This window comes from Peromyscus eremicus, chromosome 17 (assembly GCF_949786415.1).
Source record: "Peromyscus eremicus chromosome 17, PerEre_H2_v1, whole genome shotgun sequence".
Taxonomy (NCBI): domain Eukaryota; kingdom Metazoa; phylum Chordata; class Mammalia; order Rodentia; family Cricetidae; genus Peromyscus; species Peromyscus eremicus.
In genome coordinates, this window is record NC_081433.1 from 4239828 (window position 1) to 4255590 (window position 15763).

The 15763-nt window shown below is 41.3% G+C and overlaps 1 pseudogene; it reads right to left on the minus strand.

Annotated features, from left to right (window-relative positions):
• Positions 1-15065, minus strand: part of LOC131894678 (mitochondrial glutamate carrier 1-like) — a 44065-nt pseudogene extending 29000 nt beyond the window's left edge.
• Positions 15066-15763: the final 698 nt, after the last annotated feature.

Sequence of the window (15763 nt, forward strand, 5' to 3'; positions counted from 1 at the left end):
AGGAAATGGAAACAGTGTGATTTACTTACTGAAGAGCTCCTTGAAATGTCTGGCTTTCATAAGGGTTTACATTTCACTGGCTGTTTTAAATATATTTGCTGAAGTGGGGTCTTAATGAGGAACAGATTAGCTGTTCAAATGTTAATTTTTTTTAAATAAATCCCCTAAAGCTGGAGGAATAATCATCTAGAGCCACCAACATTCACCTACGTGTTAAAGACTTTGAAATCACATCTTCCGTGTGTGTTCACAGATAGATCAGATTAAAATATTACAGAAGACAGTGCTGGGATGCAGATTCAGATGGAGTCAAGGATGCCTACAGGATCTGTAATCTTCCCTGAACCCTTCTCTTTTTGCAGAATTTCGCTGTAGAATTTAACCTGGTGGTTGAAGGTGTTCCCGCCCATTCAAGTTCTCACTTACTCCGTTGGCTAGCCTCAGTTCATTTATCATCCAACCACTCATCTGGTCATCTGTTTATTTACTAATTCTAAAACAAAGCAGAGCACTACTGAACACCAGGACGTGAAGAACTGAAGAATGAAAACTGAAATACACGTAAAAGGATGACTTTCAATCTGTTAGTAAATGCAGACAGCTGTTAAAATGACTAAGTATAACCAGAAACATGGTATGCCCTCAAAACACAGACAACAACAAAAAACTCAAGAGTGCTATAAAAAGCTTTAAAAAAAAAAAAACAAAACCAAAAACCAAAACCAACCAAACAAACAAACAAAAAACTCTTGCTTGCTGGTCGTAGTAGTTGCTTGTATTTAATCGTAGCACCCAGGAGGCAAAGACAGGTGGATTTCTGAGTTCAAGGCCAACCTGTTCTAACAGGTCAGCCACTGCTAAAAAGTGAGATCTTGTCTCAAAAATTAAAACCTAAACAAAACAGACAGGATGTGGTCCTTGCCTCCGATGCTATTATTTATTATGGAGCCCATAAGAGACTGCTTGGTGTTTTGTCATCAGGGCCTGGAACATCCAAGCAAGCCCCCTCCTCCCCAAGCTGCCATCCCAGCACACTTCTTATTGTTTTGATCTCATGAGTTCCAATACGGGACGGCATACTAGGAACTCATTACAGACTAATTTGAGATTGTTTGCTTGAATGTAGTTAATTCTTACCTGTCAACTTATAGCATTGCACTCTGTGGTTTTTTTTTCTTTCAATTCGAATTTTTTGGCTACTCTTCTGAGAGCCTATATTTAACATACCCTATTTGCACATATTTTCACAGTGAAGTAAACAACTATACAAGTGAAGAAGAAGGAAAATCCCTGTGATCAGAGTGTGTCAGCTGGTTGAAGCAGTACTCCAGTCCAGAGCAGCTGGAAACTCTGGAATGAGATCTGCCAATATCCAGCTGACAGAGCAGCCAAAGAGCTAGCTCAAAGTCTTAGAAATGCTACAGAAACTGAAGTACTTGTGTGTGTGTGTGTGGAGAGAGAGAGGAGAGAGAGAGAGAGAGAGAGAGAGAGAGAGAGAGAGAGAGAGAGAGAGAGAGAGAACATGTGAGGAAGACAGCTCTCAGGATTCTGTCATCTCCTTTGACCTCCTGTTAACTTCTTGTGAGTGTAGGGGAATCAAGTCTTAGGCTTGGAGGCAAGCGCCTTCACTAGCTGTGAGTCCTTGTGCCAGCCTCATGGGCTATGGCCTTCATTTTGAACCCTGCCTAATTAAGCTTCTAACCAGTGGTATCCAGTGGCAATGTGAGCAGAGCAGAGACCTGAGAATTCCCACATAGCTGAGGAAAAAGCAAACATTAGAATCTAGCAGGAAAAAAACAAAAAAAAAAAGCAAAATGGAATAAAGCGATAAGCCTGAAACCCATGCTCCAAGCAAGTTAAACTGATTAAGGTGGTTCTCTTAGAGCTAACTTGTCTACCAAAATAAGCAAAAGTAAACTTAAGAATCAAGTAGAACTGACTTTAGCATTTGCAGGCTGCATACAGACCTGGTCACACGTGGACACACACCTTAAATACGTTTTAAGATACCCCCAGCTTGAGGGCTGTGAAGACAAGCTGTAGGCTGGGCGCCCTCCCTCTGATCTGAAAAACCAAATAACAATCTCCCCTCCCCTATCCCCTGCTTCTGCTCTCCCTTTTCCTCCCTTATCCCTCCCCCCTTTTCCTTTTCTCTCCCCCTTACCAAGCTGAATTTGTGGATTGTGCTCCACACGTTCGTCCACTGCTGGAGTGCTCGTCGACTTTTTACTGCTGTTATCAGGTCCCAGTTATCCTAACTGTTCAAATGAGATTTCTCAGTATCTTAAAAGCCACGGCACTCTTGTATTCTACACCATGACATGTCTTCATTTCTGCTAACTCCTAACAAACAAGTTTTCCACAACTGTCCCTTATTATATTTACTACTTATTTACTTGCCCTTCCTTGGAGGTCAGGATTAGTCTCTGTTTGTCTGTCCACTTTGACAAGGTTTTCTTTGTGAGTGAACAACTGGATTAAAACAAAGGGCAATTATAAAACACAGCTGATGCTGACTGTGAGCTGACTGAACTTTTCTTTACATTTCCAAGTGATAAACTCAGGATATTTGTATGAACTAAGGTTCACAGAATTTTAGTAAACAAATGTTAAATTGTTTCCAAATTCTAGCATTCATTATCAGAGTCCTTTAAAAAAAAATGCAATCAGGGTTAGAGAGACGGCTCGGCATTTACTAGCACTTGCTGCTTTTGCAAAGGATCCAATTTTAGTTCCAAGCAGCTAGATCTGATGGTTCACGACTGTCTGTAACTCCAGTCCCATTTCCAGTTCGTCAATAAAGCAATGGGAGGTGGAACTCTGGGAAGGAATGTGATTGCCAAAAACCCACAGAGAGCAACATGGTGCCTTCAACCCACACCACAGTCTAAAGAACTCAAGGCGTTTGGAGTGTTGGGTCTATCTTATCTCAATGGATGTTGACAGCAGTCTTCATAACTCAGGGAGGACCTATAGATAAAGGTTCTTAGTTATATTTACCTTTTCCCAGTCAGGAAACACTTTCACCATAAATGTCAAAAGTGGAGCTCAGGTCTATAACTTTTATCTTCTTGTTCCTAGCCGCTGTTCCTTAAGAAAACTGAATAATAATTACACTTAGTAGCAGGAGAAAAATCTAATTAAAGGAGGCAGAGTTAAGTGAGACACAGACCCATGCAACGTGGTTAAGCCAGGGATAGGCCGTGTCAAGGCGAAGGCAGTGCTAAGAATGCCACACGCTGCGGAGGGTCAGAGACTGTCAACCCCATAAACCAATGCTGATGTTATCCACCACTAGTCACCAACATTAGTATTCAACCAGCATACTGAGGACCGTGAGGTAATTACAAACACAGGCTAACCCGGGGAAAATAAATTAGAGAGTCTTGGAAGGTCTCACTGAAGTTCTTCTCTGAATATAGAATGATAAGAACCAAATAAAGTCACTCAGTATGCACCACAATGATGAATATTTCACTGAAGTTGACCACAGTTTATAAAATAAAATAACACTCTTCAGGAAAAATCACCATTTCTATTTGCCCTTTTACCTACTATTCCAGGTCAGAATCTTACATTCAACAGTCAGGTGGTCTCCAGTCAGCAAATCACACCTCCTCCTACGCCCCAAGAGAGGCACTTAGACATTTAGGTACCCTCAACATTGCACCAAGGACCAAAAAGTAGCAGCAGAAAAATTCTTTTCATTTATTTCTTGTTTTGAATTGATTTGAATGCATAGATTTGCTTCTGGTTTTATTAAGACAATGTTTACTGCCTAGTCAAGGCTGGCCTCAAACCTATGGTAATTCTTCTGAATGCTGGGATTATCAGAGCCTATTAAAAGCATCAATTACTTGGGTTTAAACAATAATGACATTAATAATGCTGTTTGCCTGTGTATCTGCATTAGTCACTTTCTTTTGGTGATAGAACAATTTAAGGGAAAGAAGACTTATTTTGGTGCTCATTTTCCCAAGGATTTTTAAAGTGCCTCAAAAAGAAGGCTGGCAGGGTGGCTCTGTCCGTGGTGCTGGATTCTCAATGAGCAGCCAGACTAGGAAGCAGAGCTAAGGGGCTGGGATATCAGCAAGTCTAACCTGCAGACTTCTGACAGCTACCTACACTCCAAAGACTCCACCAGCGGGGACCAGGTGTGCACAATGTGAACCTGTGGGGGATATTTCAGCCTACAGAGTCAGGCATGGGTTCTGACACTGAGGTCATTGGCAACCCCCCAGGCTGGAATGCTCTGTCTTTCACAATTATCCACCATAGCACTGGAGCCATGGCACAAACAAGCAGTGCTGGCTGGATTTATTTACTTATTGACAAATTGACACAAGCTCAAGTCACTGGGAAGAGGAAACCTCAATTGAGAATCTGCCCCCACTAAGCAAGTCTTGATCAGTGATTGATGGGGACTGTCCAGCACCCGGTGGGTGGTGTCATCCCTGGGCAACTGGTCATGGGTTATATAAGAAAGTAGGCTGAGCCAATCAAAGAGAGCAAGGCAGTAAGCAGCACTCCTCCATGGCCTCTGCTTCAGTTCCTGCCCCCAGGTTCCTGCCCTGCTTGAGTTCCTGCCCTGACTTTCTTCAGAGATAGTGACCTGAGCGTTATAAGATGAAATAAACCTTTCCTTCCCAAGTTGCTTTTGGCCATAGCATTTATCACAGAAACGAACAACAAACAAGGAACAACAACAACAACAACAAAAACCCACCTAACTTGGGCACAGATGTAGTCAGTAGTCAATATCTAGTCAAGAGCAGATGGAAAGACATTGATATCTTTTTGCCTTCAGGATGAAGTGGAACTTCTATTTTTAAAGTGCCATGTCTTCCCCACGTTAAGTCTCATCTGGAAGTTCTAATTGGACAGTCATTTTTTTGACAGAGTGCTTTAAGTTTATACTTGTAAGTTCTATCTGTAAGTCTCTACTTTTAAGTCCCTACCTGTAAGTTTATTGTAAAGTGTAACTACTCATTCTCCTAACTGGAGACATTTGGCCCTCTGTCATTGTGAACTACAACCACATAAAAATGAGGTGTAAGCTTAAGACAAGTTGTTCCATCCTTTGCTATGATTGAACTCACTGGAGAGCTCAGAAATCCAAGTGTCTAGCTGCACCACATCAAATAAGAAGCGCATAAGCCAGGATCTCTGGCTTGGGACTAGACTGGGACAGAGATTGAAGCTCCCTGTGTCACCTCAGAATGCAGCTCCAATGGTGAGCTACTGGCCTCTACCGAGCATTCTGCTCCACTCCCAGTTTGCAAATAAGGATGTTTTGTGCTCTGTTCTGTTTGCATGACAGCACATGATTACCTATATGAAGAAGATGCATTCACCTAAGACAAAGAAAAGTCTAGAGAGAAGGAGAAAGCAGAAGTTTAAATGAATGATCAGGAGTAATATCCTAGGGGTGAGATTCCCAAAGTCAGCTGCATAAAGAATAGGACCTTTTCCTCAATTCCTTTGATTGTTTGGATCATGCTTTCCATAGTTCTGTTCTGTTTTTTAATGTTGTTGGTGCTACAATGGCAGACATTGAACATGATGGTGGAACTTTAAGCAAGTCCCTGGTGTGACTTGCTCCCCCAGCTGGGTCATGGCTGCAGAGAGTATGGTTAATTCACTCCTTCACAGTTGAGGGAGTTGAGTGCTCTTCATTCAACACAGAGAGGTATTAGGACTAATCACTAAGGGGTACTCAGGTACATTTAGAAAAGAGAGATAATTGCATGCTTTACATAAATGATAGAGTTTTGATTGATGACAGTTAATTATCAAAACGTAATACATTAGACTGAATTCTATGACGTCAGTTATAAGCATCACTAGTGAAATTATGATTATATTCAAAAGAGACATAAGTATTATGAAATATTTCACATTATACCCTGGCTGTAGCTGTGTGAGGGGTATGTTGTTGGGACAGTACATGCAGCATTTGGGCGGTAACGCTAAACAGTTTCCTATATTGTTTCTTACCCAGGAACCACACTTCTCTCATTATGCTCCTGTTTCTTTCTTGCGTTTTGATACTTAAGATCCTCCTATGCATCATTCCTTTAATGTCCACAGTAATCATAAGCCAAATATTACAAAGAGCTTAGAACTGTTAGTAACAATATGAACATTTTCCAATAACTTTCCATACATTTAAAATAAGTAAGACACTCTCCAAGTACCCAAAAATTTATAGATGAGGGCAGATGGTGATCACTGCATCAAAGGGGTCACAAGCACCAACCACCTCACGTCCGAGAAAGTAATCAGTCTCAACTGAAACCACAGAAGTGACGCATCGCCTTATTGATACAGTTGTAGATATTCAAATGATGTATCACTTTACTACACAGAAATAAATATTCACATCCTGCCGACTACAGGTGACAGCAGCACCAGAAAAATAGGTGAGCAGAACAGATCCTGGAATACTTTTTCAGGGAGCAATTTGTAACATGCACTGGGGGGATATTAATGTTTATAATTGCGATGTGTTAATTCACCCCTTAAGTTCTCTTTTAAAAATAAGCCCTGAATATTAAAATACCCATTAGCCAAGGAATCCTCTTCAATGTTTTCTGTACTAGCAAAATATGGCACGCTTGATCAAGGATGACGTCAAGCCAATGTCCATCCATTTACACCAGACTTTCTCCTCAGACCTTGGACCACTGTGTTAGTTTCATTTCCATTGCCGTGATAAAACACCCTGACAAAGAGCAAGCAGGACAGAAAGGGTTTATTTCAGCCTGCAAGTCCAGGCCAGAGTCCCCTACTTGGTGACTGGGAACCTAAAGTAGCCAGTCACACCCACAGCTAAGAGTGAGAGAATGAATGTGTGCATGTCTAGTCCTAGGAGCTTTCCCTAGCCTTACAAACCCCAGGGCCCCAAACCAGGTAATGGCGCCCCAGCTTTCAGACTGGGTCTTTCAACATCACTTTAGACATTCAAGGCTATCTCCCACATACAGGATCACAGGCCAGCCTGGTCTAGACACCCGTCATTGAGACCTTCTTCTCAGGTGATTCTCCCCAGCGTCAAGTTGACAATGAAATAAACTATCACAACAGGCCACCTCTTCAAATTTGAATCTGCCACTGATTTTTAATTCCTAATTTTTTCTGATTTATAACTCAGTTTAATCCACTTAGTCTATAAGCCATATGCCTGCTCTGCCAGTGTCTGAGCTTTAGGACCGCACAATCCTATCACAAGTGTGCCAGTCTGTGTCACTAACTTGCTGACTCCTTAATGGTAAATACCTTCCTCCTTCATTTTTCTTTCTAGGTGAGGTTTTGCAGATCCTCTAGATAGCTGGTGAATGAAGACACAATGCAGTAGTCAGCATCTTTGTTGGGAAGAATGCTTTCTCCGCATGCAGAAAAGGGAAGGAAGGTAGACTTGATCAGAACAGTTCCTACGATGACATCACTCAGCACCTCTGAATTTCACTTTTTTTTCATGGGCAAGTGGGATTCCCAGACCATGGGAATTTTGACCAGACATATGCCTGCTTCACCAAATGCCATTTATCATCATTCTTTTATTTTTCTCAAAACTCTGTGGAAAAATCCTGAAGCAAGTGAGTCTCACATACTGACAAGAAAGGGCAAAGTTTATGAGCTGACATTTAATACACAAGAGAGGCACTGATCAGAGCTCAATGTAAAGACTCACAATGGGCATGGGAGCAGGAGAGGTGGACCCAAAGACCGTATTTAAACACTCATAAAGGTTACTTAATTGTAAGGAAGTTGGGGCCTAACCAAGACAGTAGGGTTGTTTTATATGACTGCCCTGCAAACCACAATACTGTATCGCAGTCGGAATGGAGCAAGTCCCTTGTTGGAAGCACTTAACTCATTTGGGGAGTATGTAAGTATGTAGGCAGCTCACATTTCTCCCTTGTGTCTGCTGAGGTTGGAGTGGCTTCCTTCTGTTATTATGGCCATCATAAGCTTCATAGAGATGAGGATCCCTCCTCTTCTCAGTCATCTTTAAAAGCAGAGCAGTTTCAAGGATCATCTTAGGCATCCCAGGTGTCATCCTGTATCCTGCTCAGAAGCAAGGGTTCCTGGCAAGTTACCATGTAGACATGGTGCTAGTCTAAGTTCTTGACATTTCAGGTATTATGATGTCTCCCCTAAAATATTAAAAAACAAGTGAATTCTCTTTTTTCCCTGACCAGTGATGTTTTTGAATTCAAGTATCTGCACAGATCTCGCTCTGTCAAATATGAAGTAGGAAGACAGCTCTCCCGAAACAAAACTGATGTTATGAAAATGATGAAAAGTACAAAGGAGATCTGGGTTCTCCTTACTTACTGTGAGCTGTGCACAGTGACCACTCAGTCAATACGCATGGTGATATCATTTGTGATTAGTGAAAAATACACATAAGTTTAAAAAAATCTAGGGAGACGTCAGAAAAAATGGCTATAGAAACAGAGGTATTAATCTGATAAGGAGACATCTCCAAGTTGGCCAATATCCTGAGTGACAAGTGGCGTGTATTTTTCCTAAAGAAATGAGCTAGCTGCCCTGCCTGCCCATCTCCGCCATCAGTGCCATTTGTATTAATTTTGCAGGAAGGATCTTTGTCTATAGCCTGCATGAAGAATGTAAGAACTGTCTAGAATGGAAACACAGCTCCTGCTCCTCACACCACACCTCCCATAGAGATAAACGTGTCTTCCACCCAAGATTTAACTGCAGGAAAATCCACCCATCAGTTTTAGAACTGTCTAAAGCCTAAACAGTTGATGAGGCTCCTTTATGCTGGACACTGTGGGTTCTTAAAATACACAATGTCTGATGACTTATGAGCTCCCCGGTTAATAAATATGTACCTCTTCCATATTTATAGGGTTACCGGCTTCCACAGAGGCTGTGGTTCATTACACAAAAGGTTTTTTTTCAGCTACACAGTATTCAGTAGTTTACTAAATTTTGTGATGTTTCATCAAAATCACAGTTTGGTTGCCCTAAAGGTACTCAATGAAAATCTAAAAACGATTAAGCCACAGTCATCTGGCTCTAAAGTGGCAAAACTCTGAGGTTTTTTTTTTTTAATGTCATCTTTTAATACTTATGATTCTTTATTAGAACAATATGGTTGATGACAGCTGTTTTCGTTTTGCTATGCATACCTTTATAAAACTGTTTTCTGCATTTAGAAATCATGAAAACGAGATTAAGAAGACTCAGAGTGAAATGCAACCCATAGCTTGTATGAGCATCAAAGCCCCTAAGACTCAGACTCAAACCTGAAGGAACAACAACAAATGGGGAAGAGGTTTGCCTATCATCCAGAAAGAAAGCCTGAGCATGTTAGCATCTGCACGAACAGACACAGCTTTCTGAAAAGGCATCTACCCACAGAGACTAAGTAACCATCCTTACCATTAGCGTCTTAACCAATTTTAAAAACTACATCTGACAGGATATCTGGAGCAATATTTCACCTTGATATTATTGAAACCAAAGCAATCCAAGAAGAGAAAATGTGGAGAAATTCAACACTACATGAAGCAGAGGAAAGTGCTAAGCCCATAAAAGTGATTTTCTCAAGAAATAAAAGAAAAAAATCTGTACTTATAAGGACTAGGGTGCTGTGAATGGAAAATAAGGGAAAGTTTTTTGAAATTTTAAAATATAGTGGCTGAAGTTTTAGTTCCTTTTACATGAAAAGTTTGAAGATGAAATGAGACAATATCTAGGAACTAACAAAGAGGAAGACAAAAGAATGGAGAAAGAGGAATCGCCTTGCACAAGACTGAGAATAGGGAACACGTAGTCAACTAAGGAACCCCACCTCCTCTCAAAGAGAAAGCATTGGTAATGAAGACAGGAAACATGCAAACATAATGCAGTGTATTTTCCCAGCCTCTGGGCACAGGGGTATGGACAGTGGAGAGTCTCAGCTGTGCCTACAAGTTCACTAACTCCAAAGCAGAACTAGACTCTTCCTATCACTTGAGGGCTCATAATTTCTACGTCTGACCCCTTTTCCCATGGACTCACATCAACTCCTGTTCCCACCATGCTTAAATGGCATGGTTCCCTTCTTAGTTATTTTTTTACTGCTGTGAAGAGATAGTACACAGGCAACTTATAGAAGAGTTTATTTGTGGCTTACAGTTTCAGAGAGTTAGATCTGTGATCATTGGGCAGGGAGCAAGTCAACAGGCAGGCAGACATGGCTCTGGAGCAGTAGCTGGGAGCTTCCATCGGATCCGCAAACATGAGGCAGAAGACAGTGAGAGCTGAAATCTCAAAGCCCATCTTCAGTGACACACCTCCTCCAACAAGGCCACACCTCTTAATTCTTCCCAAACAGTTCTACCAGCCTGGGTCCACGTAATCAAATATGTGTGCTACGGAGGCCATTTCCATCCAAACCACCACAGCTCCCATTCCAGAGCAGGAGGACCGCTTTCCAGTCAGACTGTGGTTCCCAGCTTCCCTTGTGTAATGTGTCTACTAGACTCCCATGGGGGCAAACCCTTCTGTCTTCTAGTGGCCTTGGGGCAAGCAGCTGGAGTGTCCCTTCTTTGCACTGTTTTCCTTCACTTTATGCCGCTCTCTAAACTTCTGGCTTCTACTAACGCACGCACTGGTCTTGCTTCTGCACAACTGGTTTCCTTTATCTTCTACTGAAATAATAGTTTCCTTCCTCTCCCATTTCCTCGTGTGGTTACTTTCCCTCTCAATATTTCCCATTCTTGCCTCTTTTTTTATTCATAATTTTCTCTTGTAAACCCATCTCCTCCCACTTCTTGGTTAGCATGCACTCTGTTTGCCTCTGAGCCCATCCTGCAGGGCTTACTGTCTCCTCTTATCTGTCCTCCCATTAGATTTTCAACACAGAAATCACTGTGTGTGTTTCCTGCTAAAGTTTCACAACAAAATGTATATTATGAAATGCAAAACAGTATGCATTTAAAAATATTGAGTTAAGATAAAAATCAGTAAATATAATTGTCCCTTCAGTCTTATGACCTGCCTAGCCACAGGTTCTTGTCCCCAATGAGTGTGCCAGACATGGGCTTTAGCTTATAAACTGGGTCTTAAACCCAGTCAGAGAGTAGTTGGTTATTCCCTTGACAGTCAAACCAATGTTTCACCAGTGGGCATGTCTTTCTAGGCTGGTCATTCTTACAGCTCATTGGTTTACAGCTGAGTGAGGTTGGCAATTAATTTCATGCAATTAAAATACTGGAGACAAAGCAATACAATTGTTGTGGGTGGAATAAAGCCCCTAAGCTGAAAGTGTCTCACTGTGTTTCTTTATTTTTTCATGATTCCAGCACAACAGCCCTGTTAGGACATCTGTGGATTGCTGTAATCCTCAGATACTTGTATGTGAATTCCTTGATTTCTCCTTAACTTGAATAAGGAGAAAGTTATGACCTCTCCCCTCATATTTACTCCCTTCTTCACAATAAAAGTGATGTTAAGAGCTGAGGAATCCCAGTTTTGTATACATGGCTCTTATCAGAAGTTCCCTGGTTTTACACCATGGCCACGCCTCGAATCTGGCTCTCTGTGGGGATCCTGAGCTCCCACCTTACCCACTGAGAGAAGAAGCTATCAAACTCACTTTCTGATTGACAACTTTTGATAACTTTCCCACACTGCTCCTGTGTGTTACTTCCTTCTACTTTAAAAGCTGTCTGTATTGTACCCTTATTGCTTTCTCTTGAAACTGATTTTGTCACAAAATGGAAAAGAAAAATTATGAACTGTTTCATCCTGCTGGCACTGAGAAAATGCAATTTCCAGGGTTTTCTTTTCCCCTTTGGAGATTTCCCTTTATTATTGTTTTGAATTTATTTTGAAACAGTGACTTCCAGTTGAGAAATTGAAGTCCTGTCTTTCCCCATCTTCCAATCTCATCAAGAGCTGAGCTATGAACACTTCTGCAGCCCAATCCTGTTTAGCTAGAACCTGCTTTTCACTCTGGGGTATATTAAAAGTGCCCAGCATCTTTTCATGCTTAAAAATATTTATTGTTGTGGTTGTTTTGGCTTCTTCTTTTAAGAATAATAGAAGTTAGTATCTTCTCTTTCCAGTTAAATGATGTAAAAGTAAAGCCCACAGTATCACAAAATATAGGTAAGAAAACTGTACTTTTCTGGTTTTGGAAATTCCCTTTCTTTGCACATGGCTTACTTGCTGGGAGTTGTCTCCTTTTCCATTTTTTTTGTTTCCACAGATTAAGTCCCTGTGGCCACAATCACATCAACAGTGAAAGTAAACACATTTTAAAATATTGTTTTATAAATATAAATGAAAGATATTTAATAGGGAGTGAGAAAAGACATTTCTCCTCTGTGGGTATGGGAATTAAATAGGCCTAACATCTGTGTAAAGTGATTTCTGATAAGCCATCTTCAACACAGAGATGAGCAGTCATCATTGTTGGTAATTTTCAGTAGCTTGTTCAGAGTCATGCACAGGTACCTAGAATGCTCAGGTGAGGACATGCTGCATGCATTTCACCTCCAACTCTGCCCACATCCCAGCCTCCCTGAAAACTGAGCAACTATGATGTAGGTTAGATTCTACTGTGTATAGCACCTGTTAGGAAGCCCCTGTGACATGCTCAAGTGACAGACTTAACAGAGTCTTAGGATAGAGGGGCAGGACACCACAGCAGAAAACTAATCAAGCCTCTTGGTGTCACATACAGAAAGACATAGGCAGAAAAGAGCTCCCTAGGAAAGGGGTTCCACTGTTTGATCTGTGAATATCATGCCATGTCTTCCTCTTGGGACACTTTCCCTGACATTATTTCCCTCAGCCTAAGAGAAGCTCCAGATGCACACCATCATGCCCTGTCCCTGAGCTACCTCACTGCTCATCAAGAAGACCATGACTTCTCACAGGCTCCTTCTAAATGTTGAAGGCACACTCTTACAGCCTCACACCAGCCCCCTTTGTAGAGAATGAAGTCAGGGAACCACAACAAAGCTAGTTAACCAGGAAGAGACACGTGGAGAAAAAAACAATGAGAACTAGACACTCAACCTTGGGCCAGTCTGCAGGTATCTCTGCATAGAATCTCCCATTATTAATATTTCAGGACTCACAACTCACGTGCACTAAGAATCAAAGTTCAAGAAGAGCTTGCTAACTGTTCTATCCTGGATGCTAATCTGTGGAAACACAAGCTCATCCTTGTCACTGTAGCTGACTGTAGGTTTCCATCTTACAGGTTGTGTTCTTTGGCATACCTATGCCTCTGAGCCTGTAAGGTTGTGTTAACAGGATTGTGATACCTTTAAGGATGTTATGTCCTATCAGTATTTGTAAAGGAAAATCTAGGAGACTAAGGATTACTAAAACTTTGGGAAAATTTACAATATTATCTGACACTTACATAAAAAGTGTACAAAGGATATTAGGGGCTGGAGAGATGGGATCAATAGTTAAGAGCTGTTCCTCCAGAGGCCCCAAGTTCAATTCCCACACCCATAGGGTGGCTCATAACAATCTGTAATTCCAGTTCCAGGGGATCGGATGCTCTCTTCTGGCCTCTGAGGTAACTGCATGCATACGGGGCACAGACATACATGCAGGCATAACACCCATACACCCAAGGTAACGTAATAATTACAAAAGAAAATCTAGAGGATATTTGTTTAAAAAACGATGCATGTTTGTATTTTTCCTGATAATGTATGCATTTTATTTTCCCTATCAATATTAAGCATCCTAATTATGGGTTTTTAAATTTGAAAAGTGGAATTTCCAAGATAAATTAATGAGTTGAAAAGAACAGCCTGCTTGAAAGAACAGAACAAGCAATTTTATTTTTCTGAATATTGAGACAAAAATCCAAGAACATTGCTAGAGATTGATAATGAGTATTAATCATTTTCCCTGCAGTTTGTGCAATTTTCCCTACTAGAGGAACATCTCGAACTCTACTGGAAATGTTAAATTTGCTTTGTGAGTTGAAGAAAGAGCTTCACTTTGCAAGTTTGTTCCAAGTGTTTAAATGCTGATTTCAGGAATAATTAGTGTGATGACACTCTGAGGATCTGGACACTGGCCAAACATTGTCCATGGAAAGCAGCTAACCCTGGAAGAGGGTGAATCTTGCTCTGAGCCTCTCCCAGAGCTGGGCATCTGTCACCTAACACTTAACTCACACCTATATCCAGAGCTGGGGAGGCTGAGGAAGGACGGCTGCTGTGAGCCAGAGTTCAGTCGGGTCCTGCCTTAATGATGTATTATTATAATTCACCGGTCTGCTTTGCAGCTTCACTTTGAGACTCTCTACTACTGATCTCTTTTAAATCTGTCTGTATTTTTACTTAAAAATCAGAAGTCTGTGCATTTTTGTTCAGCCTGGGCATCTCAAGATGGGTGAGATTCACTACCCTGCCCCCACCCCATGCATCATGCCTTTACCAACTGAGCCTAATATTTTAGTTCCACTGAGTTTTGTGGCCATGCTGCCCGGTCTCTGTCTTCTGATAAATAGTTTCTGTCAAACCAGGTCTCCTTGCTTTGTGTTTTAGAAACTGCATTCAAACTTAGGTGTGGTCTTTCCTCTTCCTTCTAGATGACCTGTCCTTCATCTGGGTGATGAAGATAAGCCTTTCTTTCCTTTTTGGTCTTGAGGTAAGAGTTCCTTCCTTCCTATGGATTAGACAATTTTACCCCAACACAACAATCCTAGGAAAACTTTAAGCAGCTGTGAGCTCAACTATATGTGTCATGAAACAACTTATGTATCTATCTCTCACGCAACAGGCTGCCCTAACACTTCTTAAGTGCTTCATTAAAAACAATGGAGAAAGTCCGGCCAATACACCTCTATGGCATCACATTGCATAAACCAATAGTTACACGGGATTCTCGTGACCTGCGTCTTTGCTGTCCACAGAACAATCCCCAACACTGGACAGCCACTGGGAATCCTCACCAGGCTCCTTGCCTGCAAATTCCTCGTGTTCTCTCAGTTCTTCTTGCTCTGACAAAATAACGTTTAAGGCTAGAAGTGCTTGCTTCAGTTTATTAGAGTGGATGTAGTCCATTATGGAAATCTAGTCTCCTTCTGGATTTTCCTTTACTTGGTTGCGGGTGTCTGAATTTCTGCTCTTGGTGCTTCTACAACAAGCACTGCATCCAGTGAGCCCTCTCTCACTGCCCATTGGCCTCCTCCACCCCACAGGGTGGAGGAAAGCCTGCTTGTGTTCTGTACCCAGAGCCAGCAAGAAAGTATGCTGAAAACTCAAAGTCTTGATACCGAATTGAGAAAACTCACTATTGCATTTGCTGTGGCCTTCTGTTTAACTTTACTCAAGAGCCTTTTTTTCCCTTTGAGATCATAACCTATCAGGGAGAACTCTGGGGTCTGTCTGCCCTTTATTGTCCAGGAAGTTTCAGAGAGAAAAAGAAGTAGCTTTAAATAATTTCCATTTTTTTTATTATCTTACTGTCCTAACTCTTTGAGGTATTTTCTACTATTTCTTGTTTTCTGAATCATAGCACTTTTTACTTATAAAGACCATTTTAACATGGACTTCTCTTTATCCATGAAATGTTCTTAAAGATGCCTCTGGTCTTTCTCTCCCTGTTCATCTCCACTCACCAGAGACAACATCAGGTTTGCATTTCTGAGATCTGTTTTTAAAATATTTGACCTTGTAGTTAACTCTCTGGTTAGAATATTATAGAACTGTATGGTGGGGGAGGAGGTGGCTCCTTTACAACCTAAGCTAGTGCAGAGTTG